This window comes from Quercus lobata, chromosome 3, assembly GCF_001633185.2.
Source record: "Quercus lobata isolate SW786 chromosome 3, ValleyOak3.0 Primary Assembly, whole genome shotgun sequence".
NCBI lineage: Eukaryota > Viridiplantae > Streptophyta > Magnoliopsida > Fagales > Fagaceae > Quercus > Quercus lobata.
This window is the reverse complement of record NC_044906.1, coordinates 14,401,169-14,408,777: the sequence shown is the minus strand read 5'-3', so window position 1 is coordinate 14,408,777 and position 7,609 is coordinate 14,401,169. Positions and strand designations below refer to the sequence as shown.

The following is a 7,609-nucleotide window of genomic DNA, read 5'->3' as shown; positions in this document are numbered from 1 at the left end:
ACCTTTCAATGTTGGCTTTCTTCAGAAATTTAGCAGCCATATAGCCAACTTCAACACCTGTCCGACACTTAATATATTTCTTCTGATCTTCTAGAAAAAAAAATGACTGCTGTTTAGCTCATTAATTATGGTACTCATTCCTTTTCCTAGAAAACAAATAGTCTCATCAGATAGAAACTGCATGAGTGTTTCAGGAAAAAGGTCCAAGCGGCTTAATTGGATGATCAAGCAACGAGCCCCACAACACAGAAGCAAAAGCTTAGCAAGATATGAATTTCCATAAATTTTGACAAACTTAATGTCGATTCCAACAACACGGCTTTGTAAATTTTGTAATGAAGATTTTAACTCATATATCTTAGCAGAAACCATAGCAGGATTGTTGACTACACTTACCTTGACCTTTTCACCATGCATTTCAATTTCATACGTATCCAATTTTGATAAGAATGACACTGGTAGGCGGTTTATTATCATGTTGAACTTGTTCAAACGATCGAGTTCTTCTTGCACTTACAAGAAAACTCATGAGAGAAAAGCATTTGCATGGTGATAAGTACATATGCGGAGTCAAGGGTGAATTTAATTTCTAGGAATTAATAACACGAAAAAAGTCTAGATGAATTGGTGGGATTTAATGACTGATGAAATGAATCCAGCCTATGGTAGCATAATCTTAATCCCATTGGAAAATGGAGAGCCTTCCTTACTCAGGGCAATGGAAAGTCAAAAGTTGCATTATTAGAAGTTAGAAAAGGAGAATTGATTGATTTATGATAATTCATTCATAATCTAGAGTGATATTGATGCTTTGTATTTTATATTATAACCTCTATATAGTTGAAGAATTTTTTTTATTTATGGTTGAGAATGAGTACTTGGAATATATTAAGTATTACACATTTTACTAAAATTACAAACTAATATACGATAATAACGGTAAGGATCTATGCTATAATTTTACTCTATACATCTTACTCACCAATGTGTCAATATTTTTGTAGGAACAGCACCTAAGTATTATACCTAAGTCTTGCTCAGCCAATTGGGCTACAATCTTAAAAAATATATATAAATTAGTGTAACATTGAATGTAGTCTAACATATAAACAACATAATAAATAAATCTTTTAATTTTTAATTTTTTGTATTGTGTACAAATATTGACACATTGGTAAGTAAGATGTTTAGAGTAAAATTTATAGCATCGATCCTTGCCATTATTATCATATATTAGTTTTTAAAACGCGGCTATAGTTTTTTTTTTTTTTTTTCCTGGCCAGATGGCAAAAGGAAGATTCCAAGTAAAATATAACCAAATGATGAGGGTTAAATGCAAATATATTTTACTAATCTAGTGACATAAATGAACAGAGTAATCGGGACACTATCTCCAACACTCTTCTCTCCGTTCCAAAATGATCCAAGGGAAACAATGAATATGTACAAATGAAAGGACACTATCAAACTTTCCTTTAAAGGAAATTATCTCCCAACATCTTGTTTTAAGCCTTGAGCAGATTTTAATAATGAAACAAAAAGCCCTCAATTCCAAACAAAAAATCTCCATCACAATTCACAAAACAAATCATAGAAGTAGGAGAGTTATACTAATTCCTTAAACAATGGCTCTGGTGTCCCAATTTTGTGACCAGCAGGTAGGATCTCCCAAGGTCGGCTTACCCTATCAATATCTCCTTTTTCAAGCAAAATTGGAGTATCAAGTGGCAAATTAAGCTGCTTAAGTATCTTCAACACAACTAACAATACAAATATTGTTAGCATGCGCAACCATATTAGCTAACTCACGATCAAGAATACTAGCATTGCCGTAAGTGACATTTTGAACTCTCTAAAATATAAATGCCTTGCAAAAATAGGCTTTTTTTTTATAGGTAAAGTTACTAGAGATTGAACCCCAAACATTGAACATTTGAACCACCAAAAAGGTGGACATGCCACTAAGCCGGAAGGCCATTAGTACACATAAAAACTGATGAGGCATCATTATCTTTATTAGTGAGTCAAGAATAATAGGGACAATTCACAAAGCATATTAATGTCAAACAGATTAACATGGAATCCAAAAGAAGTAAAAATAGTATTGGTCAATTCATTTTGGCATTGACCCTTAAATTTGCAAATGACACCTCTGTATAATTATAGCTATATAACTATGATACGATGAACTAATATAACATAAAGATGTAATTCAGTACATTGACCATATTGTTACCAAATTAATCTAGTCTGACTCCCTTGAATTTGTAAAAAGATGGAACTTCCTATTATTTCAATTGTAGAATAATGAAAAGACAGAAGAGAAATGTTACATAAGTGACCAAACTAATCTATCATCCTTAGTTGAGTATGGTTCCTAGGTGTTGAAGTAAAATCACCCTATCAATAATAGGGAAAATTCAGGGTCAAGTTGTAACACCTAACCAGGTATGGACCCAAAAAGAAACTACTGGAACAGTCCACCATATTTATCTAATTAAATAACTTTTTGCAATTGTATGTTTATTTATCAGCCTTTTCCTCCCAATGGCCCAGCACCTCTTGTAGTGACTAGGAACTGGGGTTCAAATTTCACCAGCCCCCCCTCCTCCTATTTACCTATATGTATTTATCAGCCTTTTCCTTCGTCTATCTTAAATACCAAATTTCTCTTCTAGCCACTTAAGGACCAACAATTGCAGATACAGGCCTTGGAAATATCCAAGCCAGCAGGAATCAAAAGCAGTGAAAAACACAAAATCTGAGTGTAAATACAGATACCCAATCACCCAACACGTTTCTCGTGATCACTTTCTTTCCATCAAGAGAGTAACTCATTTTTTGGTTAACAAGGTGAATGCTTCATTTGTTTTCCCTAAGGTATGTCATTCAATTTAGTCACAGAATCTATATTGGAAGATGAACATGTACATGGAAGAATTCCACCATATAATTTCATTTCAAAAGCATAATTAACAAAGTATTGACAGAAAGGAAAAAGTGCATCTTCCACTGACTCTAAAGAAGCATTAAATATGGCATGTCCTTTTGGTGCCAAAGAAAGCCTAATGATGATGCAGGAGTGTAAAAAAGGCCTACCAACATATAATTCAACACTTAAGTTCGTAGTCTTTATGAAATTTTATGGGATTACATGTGAGCTTTGATTAGTTTGGTTAGCTACGATTAAAAGGATTCATGTGTGGTTAAGAATTAATACCCAAAAAATATTGGATATATAAACACAAAAAAATTAAAAAAAAAAACACATAAATACATAAAAATATATCTTAAGGACACATATTCTCGAACAAGATAAAAGATGTATTGCATTTCAATTTTCGAGAATATGATTTTCTCTCTCCTTTTTCTGTTTTAATAATCTCACATCAATTATAGAAAAATAATTATCAGCAATTTTCCCAAATTTTTGGGACCACAAAATACAAGCACACCACCAAAACCCTAACCAAACCCTTTTACAAGCTATCCAAAGTCAAAAATAAAATAAAATAAAATAAAATTGCATACAACAAAACAGTCTACAAAGCTCTAATAAATTATAGCATAACCAAACGAAACAAAAATCAACACTACCATGCAAAAAAGAGAGAGAGAGAGAGAGAGAGAGAGAGAGAGAGAGAGAGAGAGAGAGATATGTGAAGGAGGCTCGTGGCATAGGTTATATAGTTGCTGATTTGAAAGTTTAATTCCTTAAAGATTTGCAATAGTAAGATCATCTTCTAATAGTTACGGAATAAAAAAAATAAAACAAAACAAAGCACTTTTGGCTTTAATTAAGATATAAGACTGATGTTAGAAATCATATTCATACCCCCTAGTACTGCTCTGAGTTGAAGGTGGAGCCTATTTCTACAAAAGGGAGGCTACACTTTGCCAACTATGGGCTTATTGCTTAGAAGATAATGCAAAAGATGACACTAAACTACTGTCTTTGCCATCTCCATGGTGTTGAATGACAAAGAAACCGTTGTTTCGATATGCTAAAAATATATGGCAATGGACTTGACAAAAATTTGTCTTGAACAGCAAATAATACCAAATAATAAATTCAATTCAACATAGACTCAACCCAATTAGTTAGGATCAAAATGAATTTTTTTTGGTATGCCAAACAGTAAGTAGCAGCCTAATTCCAGTCAAACAACGGCCTTGAAATAAATCATACATTGTTTGGGTATACAACGGAGAACTAAATCATACATTGTTTGGGTACACAATGGAGAGCGATGCTTTCTATGTACAGCTACAAACTGAATCAGAAGAAACTGAATCTAATCATTTCCATAGGAAAACAAAAAACAACACTAAGGACAAGGTTTGCAACTACAACTGAGAATATTTTGACTCATCATATTACATATTTGTATGGAATAATAAAGTGGAAAACTATGTCAACAGCAAGAACATATGCTCATGTCTCCATAGATTTTCAATGGCTTGTGATCTAAGTGCAATACAAGCTAAATAACTTGATTTTTGTGAATTCAAGAGTATAATGGCCTTGTTGAGATTTGAGAGATATTTACATTTTTTCATTATGGGGTGTGTGTGGGTTAGGAGAGGATAGCAAGGTCTGAGCCCTCCCTTTTTTCTAATTTGATGGTGTCACAGGGCAACCTTAAGGGTCACGCTGGTTCATATTCTCTTTCAAATTTGAACCACTTCCAATTTGCATTCATTCTTACCTCATTCTCAAAGGGTAAAGCATTGGTTGGAGGGAATTCCGATTTATAAGAGGCAAACCAGAAGGTAGCTTTTCCCTGTACTTCCTTGCCGTGGCATCAGCCTCAGCAAATACTTTCTGCCAAAAGGAATGAATTTTTCTGTTAAGGAAATTGGATGGAAGCAACACATAGGCCATATAATAAATCTCAATTCTGAGAAAAAGTTTAACAATATAAGCACCTCTTTGTTTGATATATAAATAGGCCAGGCTCACTTTCAAGGTCGGCAATACTGCAAGACACAGTTTTCTTAGGGCCACTGTTTGGCATTGGCACAAATTTGTTAACCAAAAAAGGTTCTGACATGGAAATAAAAAAACTAATAAAGGCAGTATCTTGCTCATTAGAATGTGATGATTGTGGAGACCAAAACTTTAAGGATTAAACCATCATCGGGTAATGAACCCACATCAAACTCACCATTGAATTAATGTAACATCCCAAATAAGTAGTACTATAACCACTACTCAATATCTTTATATCACAAATTATTTGCATTAATATAACACCCCAAATAAGTACACCATCATATTGCATTATTAGATGAGTTAAGGTCCCACCCACCCCAAAAAAGTCCCCACTTTAACATACTCACATACTTCTCAATAACAACTCTCTAGTAAGATCATCTTCTAATAGTTACGGAAGTTACAGATTTTACTAAATAAAACACAATCGCCAAGTATATATATATATCACGAGTTGTAGAGATGGACTTAATGCAATGGCAGAAACAGTAATGTTGCAACTTCCGAAAATCAAACAAGACGATCAGCTTAGTAAAACCCGTAAGTAACAACCAAAAAAAAAAAAAATTAAAATTAAAACCGATCTTTCCAATGCAGTGACATTGAGTGTAGCATAAAATTCAAGAAAAAGACGACAAACAAACAAAGCCTCTTTACAATATTGAAATTAATTTAAAAACTAAAAAAATATATATATAAAATTACATTTTTTTAGCTAATGCAAGTATCAGTAACAAGAACAGCTCGCATCACTCAGCTAAGCTAGGGTTTTGTGCGGAATCGAGAGTCACGGCGAGAAAGAATCGAAAACGAACAAGATTTGAAGCATCGGAGAATTGGAACACGAAACAATACCTTTGGAGATCTGCTGGGGCGGCGGGAATCGGAGTCGGTGCGATTGAAAGGGGAGGGAGAGAATGACTGGAGAGGGAAAGGGGAGAACGGCTGTTGAAGTGAGAGAGACAAATGCTGAAAAGTAGTAGACATGGCAAAATGGGCGGGCGGGTCGGGTCAATCGGTTGCAGGCCTAACGGGTCACAGGTTTATCGAGTTATTTTAAGCGGGTTAAATAGGGGTTTGAGTCAATGGGATTGCAGGTCGGGTTGAGTTGGGTCAGTTGACCCATATTTTTCACAAGATTTTTTTTTTAATTTTTATAAAGAAAACAATATATATTTGCCATTTGGAAAGTTATGCAACAAAGTACTTGATGTAAAATGTATTATTTTGAATTCACCACTTATATTAAGAATGAATTTAGTTAAACTTATTAATACTTATTCAATAATTTAATAATTATACAAATCCTAACATTACTATTTAAAACAAAATAATATAAAGATAAGTAAAACAAATACACACGTTTTATTTCTACACAATATCAATATTCTAAAATATAAAACAAAATTACAAATGACTTATTGGATAACTCATTTGATAAAGAATAAAAACATATAAGAAATTTACAATCTTGAAAATTAATTTTATAATATATTATCAATTGTAGTTGGTACTCTATTTCAATTGAGATATACATTAAAGTTTGATTGCTTACTTATTTATACATGGTCTCTTTTATGAATATCATATCATTGTTAAGTAACACACACTATAGGAAATATCATAATTTATTTTGAAAAGCCATTTATTTTGGACATAAATTGTTAGAAAAATAGGTCTAAGCATATATAATTTATGCTAATTTGATACTTTGGCTTCACTATTTTCATACTTGTGAATGTTTCTCACACGTCTATAATTTTAAATCTATGTTTTTAACTCTACTGTAACCAGATTATCTTGGCATGTACTTTACTATTTGATATCTAAAAATATTTACTCATTATAGAATACTCAACCATTTATCTTTCAATTAATTTGCATGCAGTTATGTAAATATATCAATTGTTTCCTTAAAACTCACAATAAACAATTAAACCAATATTATCTTAATTTTACTATTTTTTTTACCCAAAAAAAAAAAAGGTTTTAAAAAAATGGTTCGGGTTCAGGTTTGGTCAAGCTAACCTACAAAAAAACACGGGTCAGGTCACGGGTCAACCCGTTTTTGCTTCAAGTCAAAAAAATTGAGTTCAAGTCAGGTATTTTTTCTGGTCAAGTTAGAAAATTTTGACTCGTTTTGTCATGTCTAAAAAATAGGAATAGTACCCAAAATGACATAGTTTTGGTAATAAGAAGAGAAAATAAAAAAGGTCTTACTATGGGGCTGAACCTGGGCTAACTAGTGGGACTGTGCGTGACAAGGTTGTCAAAATCGGAATCCTAAGTAGGATCTTTGAAGGTAGGTGAGATTGTAGATCGTAGGATCGGATCGTGAATCGTAAAATTCTACATATTTTCAGATTTAAAGCAAAAAATACATTGATAATGACTTTGTATGTTGAATAATCATATAAATTATAAATTCATCCATAAAAATACTTAGATTTGTATTATATGATGTAATTTGCACGTCATACATCGCTAGGTCTATACTAATGAAACAAATATATTTAAATTTTGACCCAATGTATTTAAAAAGTTCAATAAATGTTTAAGTAGCAACCAAATTACCAAAATATTTATCAAAACATATGGAAAATATTTTCCAAG

The 7,609-nt window shown here is 32.5% G+C and overlaps 2 long non-coding RNA genes across 2 annotated transcripts; both read right to left on the bottom strand.

Moving 5' to 3' along the window:
• Positions 1–1,500: 1,500 nt before the first annotated feature.
• On the bottom strand, positions 1,501–6,001 carry LOC115979349. Its single transcript, XR_004089038.1, has 2 exons — positions 5,852–6,001; positions 1,501–1,760 (listed from the first exon to the last, which is right to left on the bottom strand). It is a non-coding gene; the product is annotated as an uncharacterized LOC115979349 (long non-coding RNA).
• LOC115979346 lies at positions 4,118–5,047 on the bottom strand. The gene is made up of 2 exons (XR_004089035.1): positions 4,930–5,047; positions 4,118–4,825 (listed from the first exon to the last, which is right to left on the bottom strand). It is a non-coding gene; the product is annotated as an uncharacterized LOC115979346 (long non-coding RNA).
• Positions 6,002–7,609: the final 1,608 nt, after the last annotated feature.